The sequence below is a fragment of the Dermacentor albipictus genome, chromosome 1 (genome assembly GCF_038994185.2).
Source record: "Dermacentor albipictus isolate Rhodes 1998 colony chromosome 1, USDA_Dalb.pri_finalv2, whole genome shotgun sequence".
Lineage (NCBI taxonomy): Eukaryota > Metazoa > Arthropoda > Arachnida > Ixodida > Ixodidae > Dermacentor > Dermacentor albipictus.
In genome coordinates this window covers 161,738,470-161,755,175 of record NC_091821.1, presented here as the reverse complement: position 1 = coordinate 161,755,175, position 16,706 = coordinate 161,738,470, and the positions used below count along the sequence as shown (strand labels likewise).

Sequence of the window (16,706 nt, the reverse complement as noted above, 5' to 3'; positions counted from 1 at the left end):
ATGCGCACTCGCACGCCGCTACTCCAGCGCCTACAAGCAACCATTGAAAGATATACGGCTGCATTCTCTTATCGCCGCATCGTACACGGCTCCGCAACGCTTATCAATGCGTCAGCGGCGTGTTTTCTTGATGCCGCGACCATCACATTGCGTGAAGCCCTGTGTCGAGCTGCCGCCGCTTGTAAAGCCGTGTATCCTTAGTGGAGATGGCAGACCGATGTCGTATACTTGCCGAAAAAAACTAGACAACGTTATACTGCCCCGCGAAAGATTTTATTATGCGCAAAGACATCCATTTTTCTCAGCAGCTCCGAGTAGCCAATGCCAGAGTGATCGGCGGGTAGCCATGCATGTTCTACTCATTTCGCAACCAGGAAGTCTCCGGCTATCCATTTAAAAAATGTAGTTTTGTTCGACGTATTAATGCGACTTTAGTGCATACACGTCACTTCGACGTCATTAGTCTTTCGTAGTTTTGTGACGCCGCGTAACAGAAGGGCTAAGAGGGCGCAGCGCAAAAAATGTTTGCCAATAGCGGAGGACTAATGGCGCAAAAATCGTAGATCCGGAAGTACTTTGTTTCATATGTGCGGCCTCATTATGCATAATCGGTATGCACACGGCATGTCAGATGTGTTATTTTCGCGGTTTTTGTGACGCCGCGTGGCAGACAAGCGAAGTGAGTGTGGCCCGAAAAATTTTTGCTAATCGTGAAGGGCTAGTGGCAGGTGCGGATAGAAACAGATTTCAATAGCTTTGCGTGATAGTACCTCAAAGATTCCTTAAAAATTGCACTTTTTTATTTATTGAAAGGCATGTGACACAGTAACGCATGGATTGCTCTTTCTTAATTTGCACAGCCTTAATGTGGAGAGTACTGTTATTGCGCAGTTGAAAGACTGCAAGAAATAATTCCCGGTTTGTAACAGCTAATAGCATCGACTCCTCTCAATCTTCAGTTACGTGAGGCGTATCACAGAGCTTCGTAATAGGGCTTCTGCCCTTTCTAATTTTCATACACGACTTGTCCACGAACGTAACATCATCCATTTGTCTTCCCGCCAAAAACTGCATCGATTATAGGCAATTTAACAGCACCTTAGATATTACACGACTTTATGAATGGTGTCAGATACCGCACGTCAAATTAAACATTAACGCATGCAAATTTGTGCGTGTTTATCGACATTATATAATATTGGCCCAACATATCCCAATAACCATACTGATTTGGAACCTGTCTACTCATACGAATCCCTTGGTGTGCCCATCTCGTGTACCTTACCTCGGAAAACTCGTAGTTATTGCATAAGTAACAATGCGAGTCATACGTTAGGCTACATGGGCACGAATTTTTCTCGGGCCCCTCTATTCTTCAAATTACAGATTTATAATATATTGGTTTAAACTAAACTTGAATATGCAGCAGCTATATGGGTCCTGGTCTCAGATCACTCATAGCAGCGTTAGATGCTTTACAAAACCGTGCATCACGTTTCATTCTTTCCAACTGTCATAACGCCGCTAGCGTTATAGCCTATAAAAGACGCCCTTTTAGTACCCAGCCTTTCTCATCATAAAAAATACTTCCGCCTTCGTTTGTTTCAAGAGATTTATTACAACAGTTCATTCCCTATAAGGATGGGCTCCTGGCAAAACCATTGTACGCTTCCACACGGATTGATCACCATCATAAAGAAAGTATTTCATTTTGAAACACTAAATACTATCATGACTAATGTATTCCCATTAGATGTTTGTATTTGCAATCACCTTCCACACAGCGTTGTTCCCATTAGAAATATTATGGCTTTAGAAGCGCTGCTAGAAACCTCGTTTGTAAATAACATATAATTGTTGCATCATTCCTGTTATGGTTGTCAATTCTATTGTTTCTATTGTTGCTGCTGTTTATGTATGTATGTATGTATGTATGTATGTATGTATGTATGTATGTATGTATGTATGTATGTATGTATGTATGTATGTATGTATGTATGTATGTATGTGTGTGTGTATGTGTGTGTGTATGTATGTATGTATGTATGTATGTATGTATGTATGTATGTATGTATGTATGTATGTATGTATGTATGTATGTATGTATGTATGTATGTATGTATGTATGTATGTATGTATGTATGCTTTATTTCCACAAAAACTAAATACAGCTTTGCGGGCGTAAAGTGGGGAAAAAAGCTGCTCGTAGCAGCTTGACCAGCCCCAAATACCCTTAATACAAAAAAAGAAGGGAGCAGCAGGGCGAAAATACAGTTTTCCCAAGTACTTACATAATCAAGCACTACAACATATCATGCATACGCATCGCAATTCAGGCGAGGAAGAAAATACAACAAAAGCAATATGTGAGCAAGCAAGCAAAAACACAAAATCTCACTGCTTTTCAAAAGCATATAGGCATTGTACAACTCACATATGAGAGAAAAAATCAAGAATATCAGGAGGAGAACAAGTTTCAATACCAATTTTATTAACAATAAGATCGTTTAATAACCGAGGTAGCCTGGAGCACAGCATTTGTGATCCATAGTTTGTGCACGATTTTGGTACGTGCCAGTACTCTGGCTTTCTTGTGCTGTATGGAGTTTCGTGTAGCTTTAAGTTAGCCATAAAAGTAATGTAGCTTATGTTCTTTTTGTGTTCATTTTTATACGCAAGCAATAAAAGATACTTTAAAAGGGCCTGTACTTTCGGTGTGTTAAGTTTATGAAATAAATAAGCTGAAGGGAAATCGTATGGTTTATTACAAATAGCTCGAAGAGCCTTCTTTTGCAAGTATGTACAGACTGTTGATATTTGTGTCAGAAGTGGTAGCACAGACAAAACAACAATAATTTAAATGGCTGTGAAAAAGTGAATTATATAACAAGCACTTCATAGAGCAAGGAAGATAGTTCAAGGAATTAAAAATTCCAGGGATTTGTGGAAGCTTACTAGCAAGAAAATATGTATGGCTCTGCCACGTCATAGTATGATCAAAAAATACACCTGGCGATTTTACCGAGTGTACAACTTCAATTTTAGAATTGTTTATTAGCAAATCTTCCTCTAGAGTAATTTGCTTGTTCTTAGCGCGAAATAACACCGCCTTAGTTTTTTTGGTAATTAATAGTCAAACCGTTGTCAAATGACCATGTGTACAGTTTATTCAAAACTGCATTGGCTCTTATAATCAATTCGGCAAGGCGGTTAGATGAAAAGAATAACGTAGTGTCATCAGCATAGATTACGTAACGCGTATCAACATCAATGTTTACTAAATCGTTAATAAAGACATTAAAGAGGAGGGGCCCTAAAATACTAACCTGGGGTACACCTATCCACGCGTTCCTTGCCGGCGCAAGTTCTCGCCTGCGTTCTTGCTGCGCCTCGGTAATCGCTATAAAGAAATTGATATTTAAATGAAGAGATTAAGTTCGAAAGGGAAAACGTAAGTGGTAGTGAGTTTCGAACCTACGACCCCACGCTCTGAAGCCGAGTGTCTTACCCACTAGGCTAAACCAGCGCCACCTAACTACCAGGCCTGTCCACTCCGCTTGATGACGTCATGCTACCTGGACCGAAATTGCCATTGCCAAGCGTGGAGTGACAAAATTCGTGATGATAAAATGATCGCGACTCACTCGGGAGCATCCCCATTATGTTCTATGGCATTCGGACAAGGTAGCATGACGTCACGGATCGAAATGCACCGGCCTTGTGCGGTCTAGAAGGCGTTGGCAAAGCGTATCAACGTGCTCGCTTGCCCACGAGGAGTTCATAACTCCAAGGACCACTCAGCGGCGTTCAGCTGAACCTTAATGCTTTCACAATTGCAACGAATAAGAAGTGCTTAGGTGTACTCGATATCTTTTTTTTTTGTCGCAGCTTTATAACATATTAGCAGTGTCGTAAAAACTGTTGTAGAAGCATAGAAGCAAGGCATTGGTACGTTTGGCCCCTACTCCAGATCCTACATTTATGGCTTGCGTAAGTACTGTTGCATTTCGTCAAGAAACGACATCCTCTTGATAACAAGATGAAATATTTTTTGGAGAATTAAATAGTTTTAGCGCCTACTGAAAGCTTCATTTCTCGGGGTTAATCTGGAACACTTTCCACCGACCCTCGGCACTAATTAATTGCCACTTCTGCGTTATACCTGGTGCCACAGCGAATGTTGTTATGTTGTCACTGTGGACTAGCGCAGATTAAGCTCATCGAGCCTGAATATCAACAATTTTTCTACCTAAAGTGCGCCTGCGTCAAAGCCACCTTGACGCTACTGCCGTTGAAACTACGGTCAGCCCCACCATACTCTTCTGCGCTTTCATGTGACAAACAATACGTCCTCGCATATCTAGTTGCAACTCGTATGCCCTGAAAAAAAGTAATAAAAGAAAATGCCCGCGACGCGAGATGAACAGAGAGGAACGTTTCATTTTTGCCGGCGGCGCAGTAGATTAATGAAGGGTCTCCGGGTCAGCTTTGTCGCCCCATGGTAAAAAAAGGGGGTTAACTCATGAGCTGGAAGCATGGAAGCTGCCGCCTAAAATTTAATACATCAATAAACACCTCTCTTTCATAGCGACAGAGACATGGTAGCACAACTTCTGTCCATACTGTCGTGGCAGAGCAGGCAGAGATAAGGGGGAGCTGTTCGACAAGGTCTGCGATATAGTTTCGGGTAATATTTGCAAAATAAAGGAGCGCTGTAAGGTTCAGCGTACGGTCACGTATGATATGGGTGTAGAACCGAACCCGTACCCTAACCGGAATGTTAGCCGAAGCTGAACCCGAACCTGAACCAATATTCTTAGAACGTGCCTTAGAATATTCTTAGAACGTGCCTGTACCCCAAACGAACTTGAACCGAAAATAAAAATAATAGCGATTGCGGGTTCGGCATGAAACGGTTTCTTTATGTAGGGTGCAAAAGAGTCCTGTATACATAATCGAGTTCTCGAATTAATTGCTTTTCAGTCCGCGCCTCCTACAAGATCGTGCATGACGACTCATTGAGTAGACGCTATAGGGACGCGCTTGTTTGGCTTGGTGCCCATGGATATGGCTCAACCCACTACGGGAGATCGGCCATGAATGGGACGGCAGTAGGTTAGAAAGGAGAAATACTTTAATAGAATTTGGTATTTAGAAATCATATTAAATTAATACTAGTCGGTATTATTCAATTTCAGGCTGTATTATTTTAAAATTTGAAGTTAATATTTTTGCGTTCATATTGAGGAAAGTATAACAATTAACTTAGCACGGCAGTCTCTTTGTTTCACTTACAAAATTAAATATGGCACCGAATACGTTCTTATTGTAGTGCCCTAGTTCACACGCCCCAAGAGACAGTATCACCGGAAGCGTAATGCCCAGTTGAAGTTGGCGAACAGGACTTTCTCATCATCATCATCAGCCTGGCTACGCCCACTGCAGGGCAAAGGCCTCTCCCATACTTCTCCGACTACCCCGGTCATCTGCTAATTGTTGCCATGTTGTCCCTGCAAACCTATTAATCTCATCCGCGCACCGAACTTTCTGCCACCCCCTGCTACACTTCCCTTCTCTTGGAATCCATTCCGTAACCCTTAATGACCATCAGTTATATTCCCTTCTCATTACATGTCCTGACCATGCCCATTTTTTTTTCTTGATTTCAACTAAGATGTTATTAACTCGTGTTTGTTCCCTCCCCCAATCTGCTCTTTTCTTGTCCCTTAACCTTGCACCCATCATTCTTCTTTCCATAGCTCGTTGCGTCGTCCTCAATTTAAGTAGTCCCCGCGCGCTATAACGTAAAACTATTCCAGACGTTTCGATTCCATTTCTGCAATCAGCCCTACGCCATTGGTCAAAAACTTTTTTGGACCACCCCCACTTCCCCTGTCTGTCGCCCGATGTCACGAAAACCGCGATAGCTCCCCATCTGATATGACGGGTACAAACTGATTATGCATGAATTGATCGAACGAAAGTAAATAGTTATTTCCGATTCGACGCCTTTTCGTGATGAGCCCTCGGCTATCGGTCAAAAGTTTTCGGGCTTCACCCACTTCACCTGCGTGTCACGCGACGTAACAAAACCGCAAGAGCTCACTGCGTCAAAGTGACGTGTACGCGTTAACGACGCATTAATATGCCGAACAAAACTGAATTTTCTTCTGAATAGCCGCAGGCTGCCCCGTTCCGAAAGGTATAAAAGATGGCTGCCGATGATCGCTCAGGAACTGCCTTCTCGCATCTGCCGGGGAGCATGGGTTTATTCGCGTATAATAAAACTTCTTGCGTGGCCGTGTAACGTTTTCGAGCACTTTCGGCACGTTTACGACCTCATTCTGCGAACTCTTCTTTGCTCAGCACCCTTTTTAGCGTCATTCTAAAGCTTCCGTCACATGCCGCCGCAATTTTCGACCGGCCACCACAAGCTAAGTAAGGGAAAGCGGACCAGTCACAGACGCAGGCACCATCCTCTTCATCCGGTTATCGATTTTCAGTGTAGTGGCTCGGCCCAATCGATTCCCTCTCCACTTGAGCATGCTCCTCGCCTCTTGTCAGCCAATCAGACAAGACAAGCCGCTCAGTGTAGGCAATGTTATTCGTGTTTCAAGCAAACAGAAGTGACCTCCTAGGAACGAGGAGCGCGTTTTATTGGTTTGTTCACACAACCCTGCAGGTGACCGCCCGATGCTTGCGTCAGTGGTTACGCAAATTTGACGTCAGCAGATTGGAATAAAAAACATATTGGAATAGTTTTACGTTACAGGGCCCCCCTTCTCGTAAGCCTCCAGGTTTCTGCCCCGTAGGTCAATGCTGGTAAGACACAGTTGGTATACATTTTTCTTTTGCGGGATAATGACAACCAGCTGTTCATGATCTGAGAATGCCTGTCAAACGCACCCCAGCCCATTCTTATTCTTCTCATTATTTCAGTCTCATGATCCGGATCCACGGTCACTAACTGCCCAAGTAGATGCATTCCCTCACGACTTCCAGTGCCTCGCTACCTATCGTAAACTGCTGTTCTCTTCCGAGACTGTTAAACATTACTTTCGTTTTCTGCAGATTAATTTTAGACTCACCCTTCTGCTTTGCCTCTCCAAATCAGTGAGCATGCATTGCAATTGGTCCCCTGAGTTAATAAGCAAGGCAAGTTACTAAGGTATTCGCAAGTTACTAAGGTATTCTCCTTTAACTCTTATCCCCAATTCTTCCCAATCCAAGTCTCTGAATACCTCCTGTAAACACGCTGTGAATAGCAGTGGAGATATCGTATCTCCCTGCCTGACGCCTTTTTTTATTGGGATTTTGTTATTTGTTGGGATGTCGTTGATTGGATTCTTTATTGAGACATTGGCAGGCAGCAACTCAATTTCATCTCCGACTTCACCGTGGATATAGGATACATTGAAGGCCCAGATAACGCAGCAGCAGATTCCCTCTCCCGTATCGACGCAGCGTTTATCCATCGATTCGGGATTACGTCATTAGCCTTGTCCGACGTGCCCCTGCCATTTTCTTCAGGCACTATGACTTGCTATATGTCAAGGGGTCGAAGAAGCGCATTCGTTTCATTCCGACTCCACTATCAAGTATTTTACAAGCTACACGGCGCATGCCAAACCGGATTTCGTGCCACCCAGCGTCTAAATAATTCCCGCTTTGTATGGCCAAGTGTGAATGAACTCTGACGTGCGCCGGTGGGCTAACGAATCCCTTCACTGCCAATGTTCCAAGACGACATGACACGCGAAGTCGCCAATTCACTCCTTTCGTCCACCTAACGCCTGGTTCAATCACATTCACATTCATATCGTTGGCCCACTGCCATCATCCCGAGGTGCTCGCTACATTCCCACTTGTGTAGACGGTTATACCCGCTGACCTGAAGCATTTCCTCTAACTGACATAATGGTACTTGCAGTGGCTTCCCCGTTTGTCACTGGCTGGATCTCGCACTTCGTATGCCCCAGCGTTGTTACGACCGATCGCAGCCGGCAGTTCGAATTTGATCTCTTGCGCGAACTCACATGCCTGCTTGGTGTCTGCCATATCCATACTGCCACGTGTCACCCATCGGTAAATGGAATGGTTGAACGCCTTCACCGCCAACTTAAAGCTACTTATACTGCCCGCCAGGCTCGCTCTTCTTGGGCTGAAGACCTTCCTCTCGTCCTGCTAGGCGTGCACTCCTCTTTTAAGGAAGACCTCAACTGCATGGCTACGGAGCTCATCTACGGCACAACATTGCGGTTTCCCAGTGAATTTTTCGCACTAGCTACTGCCGACACGCCCGATCCAGACAGCTATGTTCAGCAGCTCCGCTTCCTGTTTGCACGCTTGCGTCCTTGCCCTACTACGGTTGCATCCTCAAGTAATGTTTTAGAGCGTAGCTCTTAGGCGCCCGTTCCTGGGTTGAGCGTCGGCGTCCGCGTAACCGCGTGAACACGCGCGTGCCACTGATCCCGCCCTTGTCGCCGTCGTCTACAACAGCTGGCTCTTTGGCGCCACTCTGCATAACCGCACGAACGCGCTCGTGCCACAGCTCACGCGTTCGTCGTCTTCTTCCACAGCTGGCTCCGATGCCGCTCATCATGCTAGCGCTGACATACTGCCCCTCCCTCTGCGAAGGCGTTGACGGCACTGACCCACTGCCTGTCGGTGAGGTGATCTTGATCTGAAATTATTTGCCTCAGTATATCGCGAAATGAAAATACGCATAAAGCTGTGCTCAACTTTTGCATTTGGAAGTATCGTAATGGTCAGACATTTTATTTTTTTTGTCAGCAAAGACATGCCTACAGCGAACAACGTTTTCGTACGGCGTGAAGGCGTCCGACCATTTCTTACGCTTCCCTATGACAGCATTTTCAAAGTATTCAAGCAGACAGAAAAAAAACTGTTACCGTCGACCTCAACGAATGTGAACAGTTCGTGGCGATAGACAGAGCCAAACCAACCTATCTATAGCGGCCTCGCCATCATTATTCGCTTTCAACGACTTTACAACCGCTGAAATGACTGATCTACCAATCACCCGGCATCAAAGGCTGTTTCCTGGGCACCGCTGTACCGCTGCTTTTCTGCTAAGGAGGGGGGCGGGGGGTGAGCTGATGTAGAGCATAGACATTAGTGGCACGTACCCACTCTGCGGGATTGGCCAAGAACGTGTGGTAGCTCCATAAAACACTAAGAAAGAAGAATGAAAAAATAATTGTACACAAAATTGGGGAATAGGTATATGGGATGTAATGGGTAGATTTTAGCTTATTATTTAATGGAATGTGGAAATAAATTAAAACAAAAAGACAGCTACTATAATTAATTTTAGATAAGTATAACAGAACCTTATATAAGTGTTGATTTTATAGTAGAAATCGTGCTGATCCTGCCATAAAATCCTTGATGGCATCGCCAACCTTCCTGTCGCGGTGCCCAAGGGTCCAGACACCCAAAGATAGTAAATATTTAACAGTTATGTATAATCTAGAATGGTCGAACGGAATTTCTAAGGCTCTTTTTCGCAATTCAGAATATTTTTGACAATCAATGAGAAAATGACCTATATATTGCTTCATGTTCCTAGCAAGAGGGACAGTTCGGTGGGGGAGCATGACCAGCTCTGTGTAGGTAATAATTGAGAAATGGAATTCGGCAGCATAGTCTAGTGATTTCGACTTCAAGTGCTCGGGATTGACAGAGTTTACTATTTCAATAATGTTGCAAGTGCTGAAAATGTGTAGAATTTGTTTAAAAAAGAGGCGCGGAATTCACGCCGCGTCACTTGCCTCCGAAATATCGCCCTCATGATGAAAGCGGATGCCGGTAGGATGTCCATGGCTGAGCCATTCAGGGACGATTTCGCCAACAAATCTGCAATTCAGAATTGGGCCCTTGTGCCCTGGTACCAAAACAAATCTAATCAAAACCAAATGGAAATGGGGAAAAGGGCGATAGTTAAAAATGGAAAAAGGGAACAGTTATCATCCTTGCCAATGCCTCCGCCGTGTTGTCCGACTAAACGCCGCACGCAACAGCCGCGTCACATCAGGCAGGAGTTTTGCGCCGATCCTCGCTTTCTTGCGTGCGTAAATATACGAACGACAATTAAAATTTGGAGTCGGATATCCCGGAGCACAGACACGCTAGAAGAATTCATCCAACTGACACTGTGTAGAAACACGGTGGCCTCTAACTTTTCAATACAAACATATCCCACTTACTGCAGTCAACAAGAACGTAATTATTCAATTTTAGTTAATTGGACTGCTGACAGCGACAATTATCATCTCACTTTGTGTCCCCCTGGCCACATAACGCATTTGCACAGGTGGTCTTCGCGTGCCTCCCAGTGCCTAATTTTAAGAAAACCATCAAGCTTAGTTTTGAGCGCCCTGTACAGCGGTGTTTATTCACGAAACACTAAGTGAATCTTCGAAATCAGTATAGCGTTAAGCTTATAGCTATTTCTTTTTCGCGTCGTAAAATCTACTTTTTACCCCGATTTCATTTAATCAGTTTCTATTATGTTACCACCTCGAGTGTTCGCAATCAGAGACGAATGCTTTTCAGATGCAAACATAAAGGTACTAAACTGCGCAAATCAGAGCATGTGGATCAAACAAAATCATTTTATAAAGCCTTCCGGGAATCAACATTTCAGTTCAGTCATTTTGTGGCGTAGATAACACATAAGAAGTGCTTCTAGCTTTGCGACCTGCAGCATATGGCTCGTAAAGTTTCAACGCATCAGCATTCTACTGAGTATCGCACAGAAATAACTGTGAGGACTGTAGGCAGGAAGTTTGATAGGCGTATTGTAAGCATAAAGTTAATAAAATGTACAAGACTTCACTTTACTGTATGCTGGTGACAGCTCCGCTTCGTTTTGCTTGTAACTCCGAAAAGGACGAGGAAAAAATACCAGATCGCGGAATATTGTAGCAAACGGTAAACATTCACTGATGCTGATACTCAGATGTTCTCTGATAAAGAGTTCAACAAGGTTTAAGCATCTGCAAGGATAAAATGTGGCACCCACTCAGACTGGTGCCTGCCCGGGCCATATTTTCCGTCGCGGTCGAACACCCCAGGCTGTATAATCCAACATTGGATCCTGCTTGTATTGCCTGTAAGTGCACATAATATCAATCGAAATAAATCGGAGAGTTGAAGCAATATCTTTTTCAGAAACGATTCCTCCCAATCACCGTATCCTTAGAGATCCGGCAGGCTCTGCGTGCTCATTGAATAATAAGAAAACACAGCAGAGAATAATCATTTGAGCTGTATTAATAAACTGTCCTTCTACACTACCAAAAAATTATTCCACTGAGGTCCCGACGCTTTGGTTTCGCTGCAAAATTCTAAGAAATTCAATCTTGACCTTCATTTTCTTTTTTAATACCCAACCTATTAAAGCTAGACTAATATAATATATAGGTGTAAAATTATGCTACATGAGTCTAGGCTGATTTAGCGTTCTTCTTTAGCCTCTTTAGCGTCCCTTTAAATGCTGTTTGCAAGACACGACACGCTACTAGCATTTGTTGTTCTTGTTGTTGTTGTTTATAAGAGATCGTCTTATCCGAGTCAGTAAACGCGACACTGGCTGTGTTGTCTTCCACAGCATCGAGCCCAACCTGGCTTAATTAACGAGGAACAGTGAAACACTGACTAGGCTGATTGTCTTGTATTCACTCCGCTACGGTAAATACAAAGAATTGCGGGCATTGCTTGTCGGCAATTTCGTAACAAACTTGGCCTTGGAAAAGAAGAAAGAAAAAAAAGATGGTTTGTTAGTCATACGCGAAACCAAACTTTTTTGCAGCTAAGGTGGCGGCGAGCAACAAACGCTGGGTAAGTATAGGAAGAGCTTTGCCGAGCCAGCTTCCAAGGCATATGAAGCCACTTAAAGCCATCAGAACAATGACCGCACTCAATAAACACTCCAGTCGAATAATGCGTGTCCTACCTGCTTTGCCTTAAGTTGTGTGCTATTCAGAGATTGCACTATTTTGTAGCTCGGCTGTTCTACTTTTACGTTGTATAGTGTGATTGGCGCAAGTGACGCAACATTTCCATCACTTACAAACGCAAAAGCAAGGCCATCGTTTAGCCCCATTACGATAGTTGATAGAGCGCCGGAATGGCACGTTGGTATGTGCGCTTGCACCTGCTATGCCGGAAGTGCCATTGGTTTGAGACAAGTTTGCTTGTTTTTAGCATGCGTCATTTTCAATTAAGCGAGCTTTAGCTTAGTCCCCCAACCCCTCCCCCCCTCCCCGCCTGCCCTCCCTTCCCCGAACGATGACAGCGACAGCGGGGAACCTAGGGTAGGCGTGACAGTAAGCGACCTTTTAATTTCTCTGCTTGGCGACTCTACTGATGAGGCAAAGTTCATTAGGCAAGCTTGTCCCTAATGACACTGCAAGAATGGCCGATTAGAACTGCTTAAGGATAAATATCATAAAGATCAAAGCATGCTGTACTTTTGTGCACTAAAATAAAGATGTCAGAGTAACAAATACTATATTTGTAGACGGAGCTCCTATAGAAATCGTACCAAGCGTTAAATCAGTAGGAGTACTTTTCCGCACTCGAGACATTCTACCGCGTGGCATTGTGAAACTGATTTTTAACAGTTTCGTTCTATCTAGGGTTTGCTATTGTTGTGTACTATGGGTATAAAACAAACAGGTGAACTTGCAGAAATTAAACATATTACAGAAACGCTTTCTACAAGCTATAGATGGCGTTTCTAATTATACTGACATTCCTCCTTTGTTCCGAAAATAAGATATTTTGCAAGAAACCAGGCTTTAAGATTATGGGGTTTGCAAAACTTCTAAGGAAGAACTAGAGAATGGCATGCCTCCTTTGCGAAAGCTAGCTCATCTTGCAGACAACCTAGCCGCTTATCCTACATGAAATGATGAACTTTGGAAAGTTTGAACGTACAAAACAACCTACGGTAAACCAACGGTACAAAACAAGTTACTCAGACTTCTGAATACATCGCACAAAAGCAAATTTAATTTAGAGAGCGTAACTTTCAAAGAATGCCGCATTAATTGCAAACCCACTTATTCTCTTGTATCGGTTTTTTTCTTCTTCTTTTTACCACGGCATAATATTGCTCATTTGACATTCGTTTTTGTTTTGTTAGTAGTAACTTTGGCTGCTCTGAATGTCAAATGTTTTCTTTCTGAACTACCGCGATTAATTTATCATGTACATTAGTGTTGTTAATACGCCTCTGCAAACTTGACTACTGTTCGTACGTATGACGTCATGTGGCTGTGCAGCTGTCATCTTATGTAGGCACGTGACTTCATCAAGTTGTCGATCTCGACATCTTTTTCTCCTGGTCTCCAGCATTACGTGTATTAGTATGACTTGTTGTAGGGCTATTTAGTACATGATACTTAAAGTGAAATAGGCTCACAGCATCAGAAGAAAAACCGGCGGTAGGACAGGAAGTAACTTGCAATTCACTTCAAGTATCATGTACATTGCCTATGATATAAATTTGTTTATTATTCATTTATTATTATTGGTAAAGAGAGGGATCACTGACAAAATTGAGCTTTACAAGTGAATGGGCGTGATAATTTAAATGGTTCGGGCTTTAAGGAACACCAGCAGTACCACAGCATGCGCCGATGCGCTGCTACATGCGTACGCTCCGTTTCCTCGATTAATTCAGAGTTCAGTGGTGACGTGAATGCATCATGGCGACATTTAAAGATAAACTATTTTCTTTTATAGAATACATGTTTGTTTATAGCTGAAGGATGCTAGAAGCAATGATTGTTGGTGTCCCGGATGACTGCCCTTCATAGGATTAATTTCTCAGTGGATTGTGCTGACGCGCAAAAAATTTGATGGGCGCCGGTTATGTTTTCAATAGAAATAATACGAAGTTATCCACGAGGCACGTCGGACTTCTGGGCCCGTATTCACAAAAAAAAAGAAATAAAAGAAGTGAAGGCATTTACGCGAGAACAGTCCTCAACAGCAGATGTCAGCGAATCGCTAAGTCGGACATATTATTAGCAAAGGCGGCACCAGTTAAGAACGAAGCGTTTTGTGAAATCAGAGCCTGAACTCTTTATTCCAAGCCCGGAGCTCAGCGGACCGAGTTATGATACTTCAGTTAATTAGTAATATGCGTTAGTAAGAATTAGCTCTTAGATGAGAGTGCGTGCACCCGCATTTGGCAATGATTACATCAGTGATATGACCGGGGTAGTTGGAGAAGTATGGGAGAGGCCTTTGCCCTGCAGTGGGCGTAACTAGGCTGATGATGATGATGATGATGATGATGATGATGATGATGATGATGATGATGATGATGATGATGATGACATCAGTGATGCTGTATTTCTCTCGCTTTTTTTTTACTGCAAGCAAGAAAACTCCTTGTCAGCATGTAAGCACTTCACACTAGAATACACCTCATGCTGCTAGGAACAACATATCGGTATCTACACTGGTGGCTTTGTGACGACTGATTCATCCACCGTAGCAGCGTGGATTCCATTAACAAGCGTTAGTAGAAAGAGCGTAGGTTAGGGCGTGTTGGTATTCCATAACAGAGGTTTTTTAGCGCACGAAAAGGGACGAAAGACAGTGGCAAGACGCGGAGACAGCGCCAGTAGTATGTTAGTATGTCCGTGAAGCTAAGCCAGAGGACCTTTTCCGTTTCCACGGAGTTGGCAGAGCTGCGAGCAGCTTTCGTTTACATGTTAAAGCAGCCAGTGAGCCCCTGGGTCATATTTAGAGACGCATGTTCTGCTTTCTTATCCCTGAAGTCACCACGTTCCAACGACCAGATCATCTACGACATCAACTGCTTACACAGCGAAGCCAGTGGTATGCAGCACAGCGTTCCTCTGCAGTGGCTGCCTTCCAAGTGCGGTGTAGCGGACAACGTACACGCAGACTGCGCTTCTGGTTCGGCACACAATGCCATACAGAGATACTTCCGATACTTTTTTCAAGGAGTGATGGATCAGCTCTGGTGTCGTGTCTTGCAAGGGGCGCCCAGCGGATGGTCTGGGCTGATTCGGAAAAGCAGCACGAACATATTCGTATAAACGATCATATGTGCGACTTTCGAATGCCATATGTAGCCCTAACAGGTGCGACATGGAGTCTACTACGTATTCGTCTAAACATCGCAAACGCAAAGTATTTGCTATTTGAAGTCAAGCTGATTACGTCACCACTGTGCCCTGCCTGCAAATTACGGGAAAATATTGACCAGGTAATCTGCGCTTGCAGGCTATACGCACCACAAAGAATGGCCCTAATGTCCGCATTCAATATGCATAAACTGTCATCCTTTGAACCAATACACTTCCTTTGCCCGTGGACTGACACTGCATTTCCGTCGCGAGCAACAAATACACCTTCGCGTTTTCTTATAGACATTAGTCTCAATGAGACACTACTTTAGTTGGGTCTTAGGTGCTGTGTCTTGTGTATACTGTGTATCTTTGTTGTGAATTATGCACATCATTTGACTTTTCATCCTATCTATCTGGAATAGTATGCTGGGCATGCTGCCAGTCAAACCTCTCCAGGATTCATTAAACCTCTTTCTCCTCTCGCCACACCAGATCACTCCGTAGTGGCTTTCGTGTTGAGAAAATAATGGAAAAGCGTGGGTCCACTGCCGGTGAAGTGGGCTGTAAACGGCGTCGCACTGAGCTTTCACAGCGCAGTAGATATGCGGTACATGGTATGGTGGAATAAGGAGAAGAAGCTTTCCCACGAGCAGTGGCGTAGCCAGGCTGTGGAACACCGGGCACGTGCCCCTGCCGAAATTTCTCTGTTGGTATGCAGACTTCTCAGTATTACTCCACCCCTTCCTTCCCTCCCCGTGCCCGGTTCCACGGTGAAGGGGGTGCATCCCCCCCCCCCCCACCGAAAAAAATTTTGGCTACGGCACTGTCAAGGAGCGGCCGAGAAATAGAACGGTTGGGTGCCTAAGCTATGCGTTCGTGTCGAGGAAGGCAAATGAGACAACATTGAACAGCGAGAGCAATAGTAGAAAACCACGTGCCACTAATGATTTCCAGCCGTTTAGTCGCACAAGCGAAGAATGCGCGGCTCTGAGAGCCTCGGTGGTGTACTCCAGACCTCAAGACTAAAGACAGGGGAAGGTTCAGTGGTTAATGGTGAGTTCGAGATATAATTAAGTTGCGCAATTGTATTTTAGTACATATTTGATGAGTATTATGCACCGGGATTACGCCTGACATGGCAAACTTGCAGCGGAAATTTGGGAGCGCGGTACCTTGGCCGCGAAGGCCGGAGATCGCAAAGGAGCAAACGTCACTCGTTCGAACTCGTGGATTTCGCCAATTGGTTCGCTTCATGCATATGAAAAGAAGATGCCTTGTCATCCCTTCTTCATCCCCTCGAAAGTGAAACTTGCCAAGTGACAACATCGTTTGTAAAGCCCACGAGAAAAAGCTCGTTTTTTCTCACACGGCTACTCCCGCTCTACATATGCTCCAAGATATGATCCGTTATGAAATAGAAAATCTTCTTATTAGGCGACAAGTAAAGCTAGCAAAGAGTTAACGACACGAAAGGCTCATTGCTACATTGTATTTGGGGAATTTATACCCTCGTTCTTGTCATTCCCGTATATGTTCAATCCAGTACTGAGACATTCTGAAGAATTA

At 44.0% G+C, this 16,706-nt stretch overlaps 1 long non-coding RNA gene across 1 annotated transcript in view; it reads right to left on the bottom strand.

The window, feature by feature from the left end:
* Positions 1–11,020: 11,020 nt before the first annotated feature.
* LOC135910448 (uncharacterized) overlaps positions 11,021–16,706 on the bottom strand; it is a 98,812-nt gene continuing 93,126 nt past the window's right edge. The window contains exon 4 of the long non-coding RNA XR_010567072.2: positions 11,021–11,135. This is a non-coding gene — a long non-coding RNA (uncharacterized lncRNA). The remainder of the gene's footprint in view (positions 11,136–16,706) is intronic.